Here is a 13,152-nt window from a genome sequence, read left to right as displayed (position 1 = left end):
CAGCCCTGCTTTCTCCTTTTTATTCAGCCTCAGACTCCAACCCATGGGATGGTGGCTCCCTCATTCAAGGTGAGTCTTCCTTCCCTCCTCAGTTCACCCTTTCTGGACCCACCCTCACAGATGCACCCAAAGGTATGCTTCACTTATGTCCCAGGTGTCTCTTAATCCAATGAAACTGATAATTGCAATTAACCAACACAGGCATATTTTGCAGACTTCATTTTAACTTACTTCTTTATGATCTTCTCTACAAATGGAAACACTTCTATGAAGAAAAGAGTTAGTACGTTGACATATGGATTTGGGGAGAATATCATTTGGGAAGCAATAACAGTGCCCAAGAATTAAAATTATGCCCACACATGGATGACATCTTCACCACCATCACCATCATGTGCAAAAGGCAGGGCTTCTTATATGTCAGGATAACAGGGGAACCTAAGGTATCAACCACCTCGGTGCTCAAGACTCCCAGAATGGAGCCCCTGACTGTCACCTCTAGCCTCTGCAGCTGCCTCACTCTTACTCCTGCATGACATGTAAATGCCACCATGTTCCATGTGGGCGGCAATGTGACAAAGTCAAGATAATAACAGTAATCACAGCCTAGGGTTCCTGAGAGGGAGAAATGGAGTTCACAGGCAAAAACCTGAGCCCAAGCTGGGTAGGGTGGTGCATGGCTGCAATCCCAGCACTTGGGACGGAGGATAGGAAGGTCAGTTCAAGGTCATCCTTGGCTACACAGTGAGTTGGAAACAAGCCTGAGCTACATGAGACCTTGTCTCAAAAAAAAAACAGATATGAAGAATGGCTGGAGAGATGGCTCAGTGTTTAAAACAGCTGCTCTATGAGCCTGACAACTGCAGTTCAGATCCCAGCACCCATGTAAGGCAGATCGAAGCACTGTGTGCATCTGGAATCCCAAACATGCCTAAGGCAATGTGGTAGGGTGGCATTTGCAGAGGGAAGGGAGGGGGAGGAGGGGAAGGGAAGGGAGGGGAAGGAAGAGAAGAAAGGACAGAGACGACAGAAGAGGAGTGAAGGAGGAAGGAGGGACTCACACAGAACCCAAGGAGTAAAACTGTTGAAGAATGAAAGCGTGTGAGAGAAAAGAGAGCCTGTCTAGGAACGCGGGTCCCAAGAAAGTAGATGCTTTGGCTAAAAATACTTTCCCCAGTTCTCCCAGTGAGCCAGCCTTGCCCTCTGAACTAATAACAGGAGAGGGTGTCAGTCAAGCTGCCTGCTGGACTGGCTTTGCCTGTCGTCCCAGATGCTGGCCCCTCCCGTGTCCGAGGGAAGGATGGGATTCAAGACCTGACAGGAGATGTGTGCACTCTCCAAGTTGGACAAGCCTTGGTAAGTCACTTAGTGGGATCTCTAACCAAGAAGAGAAAACTTTCTGACATCGACCATATGCCTGTGCCTCCCACGCAGGCAACCTCCCTTCTCCTGGACAGTCTATCACATGTTAAGCAGCAGGTAGGGATAAATTGCCTCACTGTAGCTCCATTGCAATTCTGGGACTATCCCCCAAGGCCACCTGGACAGGATGAATCCCTCTCGTGCATGCAGATATCTAAAGACAGTGATTCCAGAGCAAATACCTAATGGCAGAGTTGGAGTGAGACTTGGGAGTAGAATACCTGCTTAGAATTCCATAGTGAGGGGCGGGGGTCGTGAATCAGCCTCATAATTACTTAGAGTCCTCCGTAAGGGGCTGGGATTGTGGATTCATCAGTAGAGCACCTGCCTAGCATGCATGTGTCCCTGGGTCCCATCCTCAGCACTGCAAAAGAGGTCATCCTCCCCTCCCCCTCCCATGAACATTCTTGGCATCTTCTCTTACTGTTAATATATAGCATCTTCATCTTAATACATTCATATATTGGGAAGGACATAGGAAATCAGGTCTCCAACCTCCATGCATACTTTTTTCTTTCAAGGTCTCACTCTGGTCCAGGTTGACCTGAAATTCACTATGTAGTCTCAAGGTGGCCTCAAACTCACAGCGATCCTCCTACCTCTGCCTCCTGAGTGCTGTAGTTAAAGGCGTGCGCCACCACACCCGGCTTTTTCCATGCATGCTTTTTTTAAAAAAAAACTTATTTATTTATTTATGAGAGAGAAAAAGGCAGAGAGAGGGAGAGAATGTGTTTGCAGGGCCTCCAGCCACTGCAAACGAACTCCAGACCCATGCGCCTCCTTGTGTACCTGGCTGACATGGGACCTGGAGAATCAAACAGGGATCCTTTGGTTTTGCAGGCAAACACCTTAACCACTAAGCCACCTCTCCAGCCCCATGAATACTTGTTTTGTGTGTAGTTACAGAGGACTGAATCTGGGGCATTCCACATGCTAGGTAGGGGCCCCACCATTGAACTACATCCCTAGCCCTTGTTTGACTTTGAGACACGGTCTCATTAAGTTGCCCAGCTTGGCCTTGAACTCATCTTGTAGCTCAACTCAGGCTTGAACTTTTCACTCTTCCTGACTCAGCTTCCCTTGTAGCTGGTAAGACAGGCATGCATGCGTCACCACATCTGGCCTCCATGTGTACTCCAGTGAGATACCAGCTTCAGTCTATGATTTGGGTCACTGGCATGAACTGACTATACTCAACAATGCGGAGCAGATGCCACTGTATTGGGATGGAAGCGTAAACTCATTTTCCCAGACTTCAAGTAGAACAGATCTATTTAGAGAGAAAAGGCACACACTCACGGAATAGGAACATACCACCACTCCCTCCCATCGGCTGACACAACACGTCTCGGGTCTTCTCTACTCCAGATCCCCCTTGCTCGGAGCCCTGCAGCTGTGGTTACTAACTTTGACGCTTCTGCGTGTGGGTCCCCTGCGTAATCCCCCTAAGTTGGGAGTCCCCGCTGCCTTTCCACTGAGCATTGCATTCCAAGCCTGGGACCTAAGGCCAGTATAACAAGGAGGAAGAACTTCTTGTTCAGTCTCCTTCCCCATTCCCCAAGGAGCACAGTCTGACCAGGACTCTCAAGAAACATACCAGCCCCCGCCCCCAGCCTTTGGTGCCATGCTTTTGTCTATATGTCCCCACCACTCTGTCACCTTGCATTCTAGCTGGCAAGCTCCTAGGAGTACATTAAGACCCAACACGAATGGCACCCTTTCTGAAATTTTCCAAAGGGGGTATCCAAAGGAGTAGCAATGCTTTTGTTCAGGCCCCTGTCACATCATCCTGTGACCTCTCTGATAGCACACTTAGCTGGGTTTGTTGTCTCCTTGGAGTTCATTGGGGGAGTGGGGGGGGGCTGGAACTGTACACTGCCAAATTCGCTGGGCAGAACCCACTTGCAAGGTAGCATGATCAGGGCCTCATGAAAGGAGACATACTTGAATCGCGCCTTACCAGGTTAACGGGAAGCCACAGAAGGGCTCGTGAAGCACGAAGCACTCTCTTGGCCCACGCGTCAGCATTGCGATGTGAGAATTCCAAGAGCAGCCAACAGCTACAGCTCTGTAAACTTCAGATAACTTCTCACTGACCTGCAGGGTGAGGGGTCAGCCCCCTTGCTCTTGAAAGCCTGACCACATGCTCCAAATCCACGGAGAAGGTCCCTGCCCTCAGAGAACTAGGAAGGGTCTTATGGTCTGAGCTCATGCGACAAGAACAGCATTGAACTGGAGAGATTGCCTTAAGATTCCCAGGACCAGCAGGAAGGCCTGGTGACACAGGCCTGTCCTCTCAGCTACTCTGCTGGCTGACATTGGACGATGGAAAGTTCAAGGACATCCTGAGCAATTTAGGAAGACAATCTCAAAATGAAATATTTGGACGAGGGCAGTGAGTGTGGTTCACTGATATATAATACCTGCTTAGCCTATGTAAGTCTCTAAATTCCATCCTCAGAATTGGATAAAAATATTCCCATGATTCTCCACGTCAGGCTGTAGGTATTGCCCCCAGTCTCAGATGTCCAAACCCCAATAAGCTGGACCCCATTGTCTCAAACAGCCATCCATGCAGGGATGCTGATATAGAATCACTTTTCCCTCTGCCATCATGGAGCAAAGATGAAAATGCCTTGGGCCCATAGTCATGGCAACAAAATAAACCGACCCACGCAGCAATAGTGAGGTCTAGGGCAAAGACAATGGACCTGCTCACAGTCCAGAGAAGAGCAGGAGATAGGGTCGGGAGACCCTCACCTGGGACTCCACCCACCACCCCCTCGTGACTTTCAGGTGTGTGTCATCACGGGCATGCTGGAGTCTGCAGAAGGTAGAAAGCTGACTGAAGACAGGACTCTAGGAGGTTGTCACTGGTGACAAGGACTTTGTCGTGTTGCAGCTGTTTTGGGATCACTCATGCTCCTTTTAGTAAAACTAATCGGCTCACCAAGCAGACTTGGGTGAAATCATTTCTATGGTCTGTCGTGGGTGTCCTATCTGGGGCAAAAAGGTGTTTGTCCATGGAAAGCAATGCAGCTGACACCACGGCAGCGTAATTCACAGAAATGAGGCTGCACGTAACGGTTAACACACTCAACACATAATCGCTTCTTCGTCAAATTCCAATGTACACCTCAATCCCTTGTGGAATGCCCTGAAAATCACTGTGGAATCCCCCAACAGACAAGTGGGAGCCTCTGAAACTGGGTTCTATCCTGAGCAGACACATTTCCAGCTTTTCTGCTCCCTTGAACTGGGGGGACCAGAGTATTTCTTGTGTCGAGACCTCAGAGACACAGAGGTATCTTCCCAAAGCCAATGATACGCAGCATGCTGAATCAATAAATGTGAGTGGGGAAGTATGGTGCTGATCTTTTTTTTTTCTTATTTATTTATGGGTCTATTTATTTATGAAAGAGAGAACGCACCATGGCCTCCTGCCTCTGCAAACAAACTCTAGATGCATGCACCACTTTGTGCATCTGGCTTTACATGGGTCCTGGGGGTTTGAACCCAGGCTGTCAGGCTTTGTAAGTACCTTTTACCTCTGAACCAACTCTCCAGCCCAATGTGCTGAAGTCTTATAAAAGCTATATGGAACCTACAGCTTTTACACAGTAAATTATATTAAGAAGTCTGTCCCACTTTTTTTCATTTCTACTTTTTCTCCCTTTGATGAATGGCCAATGGAAATTCTGGATGGGTTGGGGGAGGAAGAAACAGTAATCTTTAGAGAAAAAAAAAATTCATTAGCTAATCTACCTACTTGGAGAATTTATTTCCAAAGCTGAACTTTGGGGAGGTTTTATAATGAAAGCCCTGACTAATGGCAAGCATGAATGTGTTCCAGGTGGTTAATTACTTTTTATCATTCCTTTTAATAATAGTTAAGAATAATAAGACAACTGGTGTGAAAAATGAGAAGGCAGAATGAATTAATCTGAAGTATCCTGAACCTATTTCCCCACCAAAAAGAATAAGATGGAGTTGTACCAGAGTCTTAAAATACCAGCTTTTAAAACTAGTGGAGGATATAAATTATGAGCAACATAAAAGAATTAATTTCTATGTTAATAAAAGAATGTACCCAGTGTGGTCAAGCAGAGACAATGCTCAACTGCCTAGCATGGGCATGGTGCTGAAGGGAATTCCTATGGTATTGTAGGGGGTGGGGGGAGTAAGAGGTGACACTTTTAAACAAGCTCACCCGTTCCCTGCTCCTATTTCACAAGCTCCCCTCAATGCAAGCATCTTGGATGACAGCACCTCAACACCCTGCCTCATTTCAACTCCTCCTAACTTAATCTTCACGTGCACCCTCAGTGAGACACAGACCTGAGATACGCTGAGATGCGAATGCATGATCAAGTGTCTAATCCAGCCTCTGTTCATTTCCAGCGCCGCTCCCCCAACTGGCAGTCTCTGTCCCAGGCCAATTCACCTAAGAGTGTCCACATCAACATTAAAGTTTCTACCTAGGACCTACCACTGCCGCTCACTCTCCAAAGAGGAATTGAGGAGTTTCCTTTTTTTGTCTTTTCCAGGTAGGGTCTCACTCTAGCCCAGGCTGACCTGGAATTCACTATGTAGTCTTAGGCTGGCCTTGAACTCACAGCGATCCTCCTACCTCTGCCTCCCGAGTGCTGGGATCAAAGGCGTGCGCCACCACGCCCGGTGAGAGGAATTTCTTTGCGCTTCTCCCATGAGTCCATGCGATGGTAATTTTGGTCATCACTGGATTGAATATAGCAAAGCCTAAGGGATTTGTGAGACACGACTCTGGGCGTGCCTGTGAGGACGTTTCTAGAGAGGACTAACTGAGGTGGGAAAACTCACTCTGAATGTGAGCGGCACCTTATCATGGGCTGTGGGTCTTGGACGGAGGAAGGAGGAGAAAGCAAGCTGAGCACCCGCGTTCATCTCTCTCTGCTTCCTGATCTATCGAGATGTGAGCCCGCAGCCTCACACTGTTGCTGCCAAAGCCATGAGCCACTCACAGCGCCATGGCTTTCCCTCCAGGATGAACTCTATCTCTTCAAACCATGAGCCAAAATAAGCCTTTTCTCTGTCATGTCGCTTCTCGTCTGGTATTTGGTCTCGGTGATGAAAAAAGCAATTAAGACAGCTCAGACATATTTACCATTTGGGGCCTGAACTGTATCTGTGAAGTCTGCATGTTGATCCCAGCCTTCAAAGATGGCAACGGGCTATTTTCAACTTGGGATTCCCCACCTCAGCTCCTTTCTTGGCACAGGATTTTGAAATGTTTTGTTGGATGGGTGAGTGACACGATGGGAATCCACTGACAAAACACACTGACTTGAACACTCGGATTCCTCCCCTCTCTCTGACATCGCCTCTCACAGCTGAGGTTGGCAGTGAATGAAGGCTTTTTCTTTGGCAGGAGTCCATGGATATACATGCTCCCTTTGTGAAGCTCTGATTTCAAACCAGACCCAGAATCATCTTCTCAGACAGGCAACAAGACGCTATTTGGGCCAATAGCAGAGTCTCAGTTTCATTGCTGACTCCTTCTTCTAGCTTGCTGAGTGACTTAAAAGAGACAGTAACTCCTCTGAGATTCAGGTTCATCCTCTACAGAGTGCGCACACACTGGCAAGTGCTAGAATGACCATGGAGCAGTGGAAGAAGAGATAGAGCCATAAATGTAAGAGGTTGTAAGGATATGTAAAACACTGGGCCCAGATGGGTTTCAGAATCACAATTTTGTTGTTTTTAGAAAGACGCTATAGTACCTTTTTACATAGATCTGACATTCTGATAAGTCTTGGGGCAGACACTCCAAATTCATACATGCATAAAAAGTCACACGAAATTGGATAAGTGAATTGTATTATGTTACTCTAAGCTTTGTTTTTACTATCACAGAACACCTGAGCCTCCTGACTTACATACAGAAAAGGTTTCTTTTGGCTATGGTTTTCAAAGTGGCCCCTGTGGTTTGGACCTTTCAGCACACCATGCTGGAAGAATGTGGCCGAGTATACCACGCATCCCATGGGTCAGGAAGCAAACCAGAGAGGCTGAGACCAGGGTCTCGTTATTCCCGAGGAGCACTGAGGCCATAATCCCCAAGGAACATACACCTTCTGGAGCTTAAAAGCCTCCACGGAGCCCTACTTCTTAATTGTTGGCAGAGCTTCCAAATACTGGGAAGTACAGCATCTTGGGGACTATCTTTGACACATGGACCTTACGATGCCTGTGCACCTGTGTGTGCTATTGCTTGAATGTATGTGCTCATGTTCATGTGTGTGGGTGCATGTGGGCGTGAGTGCAAATGCACATGAGTGTGCGTGTATGGAGGCCAGGGGCTGATGTCAGGTGTCCTCAGACTCTTTCCACCCTCATTTCTGAGAACTGCTCACGCCTAGAACCTGGAAATCACCAGTTCAAGTAATTGGCCACCAAGCCCCAAGGATCCTTCTGTCTCTGCCTTTCCAGTGCTGGGATTATAGACACATCCTGGGTGTTGAGGATCTGAACTCAGGCCCTCATACTTCTGCATCAAGCACTACCCATCAAGCCATCCATCCTCCCCAACTCCCACAAAGGCATTTTAGAATGAAACACAGAAATGTAAAAGAAGTCTCCACTATATTTCCAGTAGTATTTTAAATCATACTTAGACAATCCCGGTAGCTTCTAATTTTCTCCAAACTTAGCATCATTTTAATTATCTTTGAAGATTCCCTGATCACCAGCAAAAGATCAGAAGACAAGGGAGAAAATGCCGAGCCTTCGGCTTCAGCCGGCAAGGCTGAGCTGCTCATCAGAAAACAACCTGGCGTCAAGTCTGACACCCTCCTTTGTCAGGCAACACCTTTGGAACACAGAGTGATGATATCGTGATCATCGGACCATAGGAAGAGGATACAAGGACAATGCATGCGGCATCCTCGTGCTGTGTGGCAAAGGATTTCCACATTTTAGCTTGTATTACTCGCTAGATTCAGTCTCCAGGATGAGTCAGTTAATGAAAGATTTACAGAAAGCTTATAGCCGGAATTAAGCATTGTCTGTGTATGTGTGTTCATTCGTGTGTGGGAATACGTATGTTCATGTGTCTGTAAAGGCCAGAGGTCCATGCCAGATGTCTTCTTCAATCCCAACCTACCTTATTTTTAAAATATATTGTGCAATTTATTTGCAAGTAGAGAGATAGAAGGAAAGAGAGAAACAGAGACTATGGGCATGCCAGGGCCTCTGGCTACTGCAATTGAAACACGAGATGCCACATTGTGCCTCTGGCTTTACATGGATACTGGAGAATGGAACCCAGGCCATAGGCTTTGCAAGCAAGCACCTTTAACTGTTGAGCCACCTCTCTAGACCTCCACCTTACATCTTTATTTAAATATTTTATTTATTTACATGACACAGTAAAAGAGGCAGATAGAGAAGGAACGGATGCATGTGCCAGGGCCTCTAGTGAACTTCAGACACATGTGTCACTTTGCATATCTGGCTTTATGTGCGTACTAGGAAACTGAACCTGGGTCACCAGGTTTCATCGGCAAGCACCTTAACCATCTGGCCATTTGTCTAGCCCTCCACCTTAGTTTTAAAGCAGAATCTTTCATTGACCTCACCAATTCAGCTAGACCCAGGGTCCTTCTGTCTCCTTCTATGTATATTAACATATACATAGACTTTTAGGATGAAAACTTTGGTACGGTGGAGAAATGACTCCTCAGCTTGAAACAGAAACTAGATTTGGAAACAAAGTTCTAAGCAAGACAGCCAAGCAAAACTCACTCGGTCCCTTGTGCTTTCTGGCAAGTGACTCAAGCAAAGGACACCAAAGAGTCCCATCATACAAACACACATACTTATAATGTGTAGTCAGACTTCTATAAACTGCCTTTAATAAAATAGACAGTGACCTAAATATTCTGGAAATACCCAGAACCTGGCTGGTTATATCAGTAAGAACTTTAGAAACATTGAAAATTTTAAAATGAGGGCTGGAGAGATGGCTTAGCAGTTAAGGTGTTTGCCTGCAAAGCCAAAGGACCCAAGTTTGACCCTCCAGGACCCATGTAAGCCAGATACACAAGGAGGCATATGCATCTGGAGTTCATTTGCAGTGGCTAGAGGCCCTGGCATGCCCATTCTCTCTCTCCCTCTCTTTGCCTCTTTCTCTCTCTCAAATAAATAAATAAAAATAAAGTTTAAAAGGTATACTTTTTTAAATTCAAAATGACATGCCCTGTTCTTGGAAGACAGGTAACTCATGAACATATGATGTCCAAAAGTTATTTTAAGACAAAAAAAAAAAAAAAAGAAAGAATCTGGGCTGGAGAGATAGCTTAGCAGTTAAGGCACTTGCCTGCAAAGCTAAAGGACCCAGGTATGATTCCCCAGAACCCACATAAGCCTGATGCACAAGGTGGTGCATGTGTCTGGAGATCGCTTTAAAGGGTTGGATGCCCTGATGCACCCATTCTCTCTCTCTCTGTCTCTCTCTTCCTCTCTTTCCCTCTCTCTACCTCTTTCACTCTCAAATAAATAAAAATTAAAAAAAAAGAACTATACTTAATTCATTCCCTCAAGGCAGAGGTGACATTTTAGCAAAGAATGAGAAAATACACTTTCCAACGACAAACAATAAAAACAGCCCAAGCCACTGGAGAGGTGTTCTTAAAATGGATGTTTGGAATATTACCATGCCTGATTAATGATTCGTGACTAAAAAATTCTGTAACTTGATTTACAGATGCTCAGTGGTGCATATTTGAGGAGAGAATCGGATGTCTGTGGTCTTTGAAATCCCTTCCTAATGAAGAGTTTCAGCCGGTTTTGAACCCAATTTGTTAAAAGCAGTGAAACACAGAATCGTCCAGTGAGTTTGCAAGACTAACTCCCCAGAGTCATGGGAAATGATAACTTACTAGCTTGTATTTCCACAAGGTGTTTGCATAGTAACCGGATGAGGCCGGAGAATGACTGTCATCATTTAGGGAGACCCTGCCTCTTCCACCAGAACTGCCCGTCCTGGGAGAGCCCCTCCCGGCTACCGAAACCAAAAGTAAATGGAACCAGACCTTTGAATTACTCATCTCAAAATTTTAAATCAGGATTTTAAAAATAATAAAATACACCTACTAATTCTGCCTTTTTTCCAAGTTACTAGTAAGTGACATTTTAATAAGAACAAGAAGGGTTTCTGTGCTATGCAAGATAATCTGACTCAAGTCCCTTTGTAAGGATGGATTATTGCATCTTTTTACCTCATTCTATTAAATATAACCCTTTAGGGCTGGAGAGATGGCTTAGAGGTTAAGCGCTCACCTGTGAAGCCTAAGGACCCAGGTTCGAGGCTCGGTTCCCCAGGTCCCACGTTAGCCAGATGCACAAGGGGGCGCACGCGTCTGGAGTTCGTTTGCAGAGGCTGGAAGCCCTGGCGCGCCCATTCTCTCTCTCTCTCCCTCTATCTGTCTTTCTCTCTGTGTCTGTCGCTCTCAAATAAATAAATAAATAAATAAAAACAAAAAATATATATATATATATAACCCTTTAGTAATCCACACATATAATTTACAAATAAATGAACATGTAGACATTGAAGGTATATGTACTCAAACTTTTCAACAGTAGAACTGGGTCTGGGGGTGCGGGTCCGTCACCTAGACAGGCTGAGAGAGGAGGTTGGCAGGTTCCAGGACATCTTGAGCTACAAAAAGAGTTCAAGGTGAGCCTGGCAAATTTAATGAGACCCTGTTTCAAAATAAAAAGTAAGGGGCTGGAGAGATGGCTTACCAGTTAAGGCATTTGCCTGCAAAGCCAAAGGATGAAGGTTCAACTCCCCAGGACCCACGTAAGCCAGGTGCACAAGGGGGCACAGGCATCTGGAGTTCATTTGCAGTGGCTGGAGGCCCTGGTGCACCCATTCTGTCTCCCTCTCTCTCTACCTCTTTCTTGCTCTCTCACATAAATAAATAAAATATATTTTTAAAAAAGTAAAAAGAGAGCTAGGGGAAGGAGCCTTAGTGATACAAAGCTTGCTTAATTCAGATCTTCCAGTGAGGGGCTGGGATCTTGGATCAGTAGGTAGTTTACCAGCATGTGAAAACCCCCCGAGGGAAAGGAAGAGGAAAAACAACAATAACAACAACAAAAAACCCCACCAGAAGTGTGTGTCATTAATAAAAAATACAGACACAAATGTGTAAAATGGGGAGACCACCCATCCACATATTGCACAAAGCTGATGAGTGAAAAGCTAAGTGTGAAAATAATTGTGTAATGAAAGACAGTGCAAGACAGAACATAGACAACGTGAACATTGCAAGGTACGTGTTTAACCCATGTAAGAAAACAAGCCTATAAAACAGGCGTGGTGGCCTGTACACACACACAAACACACACACACACACGGAGAGAAAGTAAAGCTTTGAGTTGAGAGATCTTAACAGCACATTAAAATAGGGGCTGGAGGACATGGCTCAGTGGATGAAGCACTGGACAACTGAAGCTGGAGCGCTCAAATTCAATCCTCAGGCCCCATGAGCAAAGCCATAAGCTATGGCACACTCCTGTAACCTCAGCATGATAGTGAGATAACGGGCAGAGACAGCAGTTTCCTCAGCAAGCTCATGGCCAAGGGCAGCAAAAAAGAGCAGTGAGATCCAGAGAGACAGAAATTGTACCTCTGCAAGGACTGAACCGAGAGGCGTCATCTGGCCTCCACCCATGCAAAGTGGTATGTGTGTGCTCACACTCACAAATACACGCATGTGAACACACATGCGCAAGCGCGCACGCACACACACACACACACACACACACACACACACACACACAACAAGCATTAAAATGCACTAATATAGGACATGTGCCTGGACATAGTAGTGGTCAGTTTCATTCACCAGGGACCTCAAGCGACTAGCCTTGCTTTCTTTCAAAGAGAGAATGGGTACATCAGGGCCTCCGGTCACCACAAATGAATTATTTACTTGACAGCAGAGAGAGAGAGAAGGAATAGGCACATCAGGGCCTTCTGGCACTGCAAACAAATTCCTGATGTATGTGTGCACTTTGTGTATCTGGCTTTACTTGGGTGCTGGGGAATAGGGTCCTTGGGCTTTGTAAGCAAGCACCTTTAACTGCTGAGCCATCTCTCCAGCCCCTTGCATTGCTGGAGTTTCTTTCTTTTTTTTTTTTTTTTTGTGGGGGTAGTTCTAGGTAGGGTCTCACTCTAGCCCAGGCTGAGCTGGAATCCACTATGTACATCTCAGAGGTAGCCTTGAACTCACGGTGATCCTCTCACCTCTGCCTCCCAAGTGCTGGGATTAAAGGCGTGTATGTGGTATGGGAAGAAGGGCTCAGTTTACAAATCCACGGGCAGTTTCATCAGCGGCGGAAGAAGCTGGCTCCCGCTTACAGATCCTAGCAGAGAGAAACCACAAATGCGAACAGCCAGAGCTCAAGCTACTCTCCACACCTTTGGGTTGGAATCCAGATCTGATCCCACACATGCCTTCAGGCTAGACTCTGAGTTCTGCCCTCTGGGACATGGCTCCCCTCCCCATAGCTGGAAGCTGAATTTACAAACTCAAATTTTAAATTATTTATTTATTTATTTTCAAGGAAAGGGACAGAGGGAGAAAGAGGGAGAAAGACAACGAGAGATAGAGAGAGAGAGAGAGAGAGAGAGAGAGAGAGAGAGAGAGAGAGAGAGAATGGGTATGACAGGGCCTCTAG

The 13,152-nt window shown here is 46.0% G+C and overlaps 1 protein-coding gene across 1 annotated transcript in view; it reads right to left on the bottom strand.

Annotated features, from left to right (window-relative positions):
- Nucleotides 1-13,152, bottom strand: part of Galnt17 (polypeptide N-acetylgalactosaminyltransferase 17) — a 519,549-nt gene that overhangs the window by 386,769 nt on the left and 119,628 nt on the right. The gene's annotated exons all lie outside the window — the stretch shown is intronic.

Source organism: Jaculus jaculus, chromosome 2 (assembly GCF_020740685.1).
Source record: "Jaculus jaculus isolate mJacJac1 chromosome 2, mJacJac1.mat.Y.cur, whole genome shotgun sequence".
NCBI classification, from domain to species: Eukaryota; Metazoa; Chordata; class Mammalia; order Rodentia; family Dipodidae; genus Jaculus; species Jaculus jaculus.
Note: the sequence above shows the minus strand (reverse complement) of the source record. Positions and strands in the feature narration are given on the sequence as shown.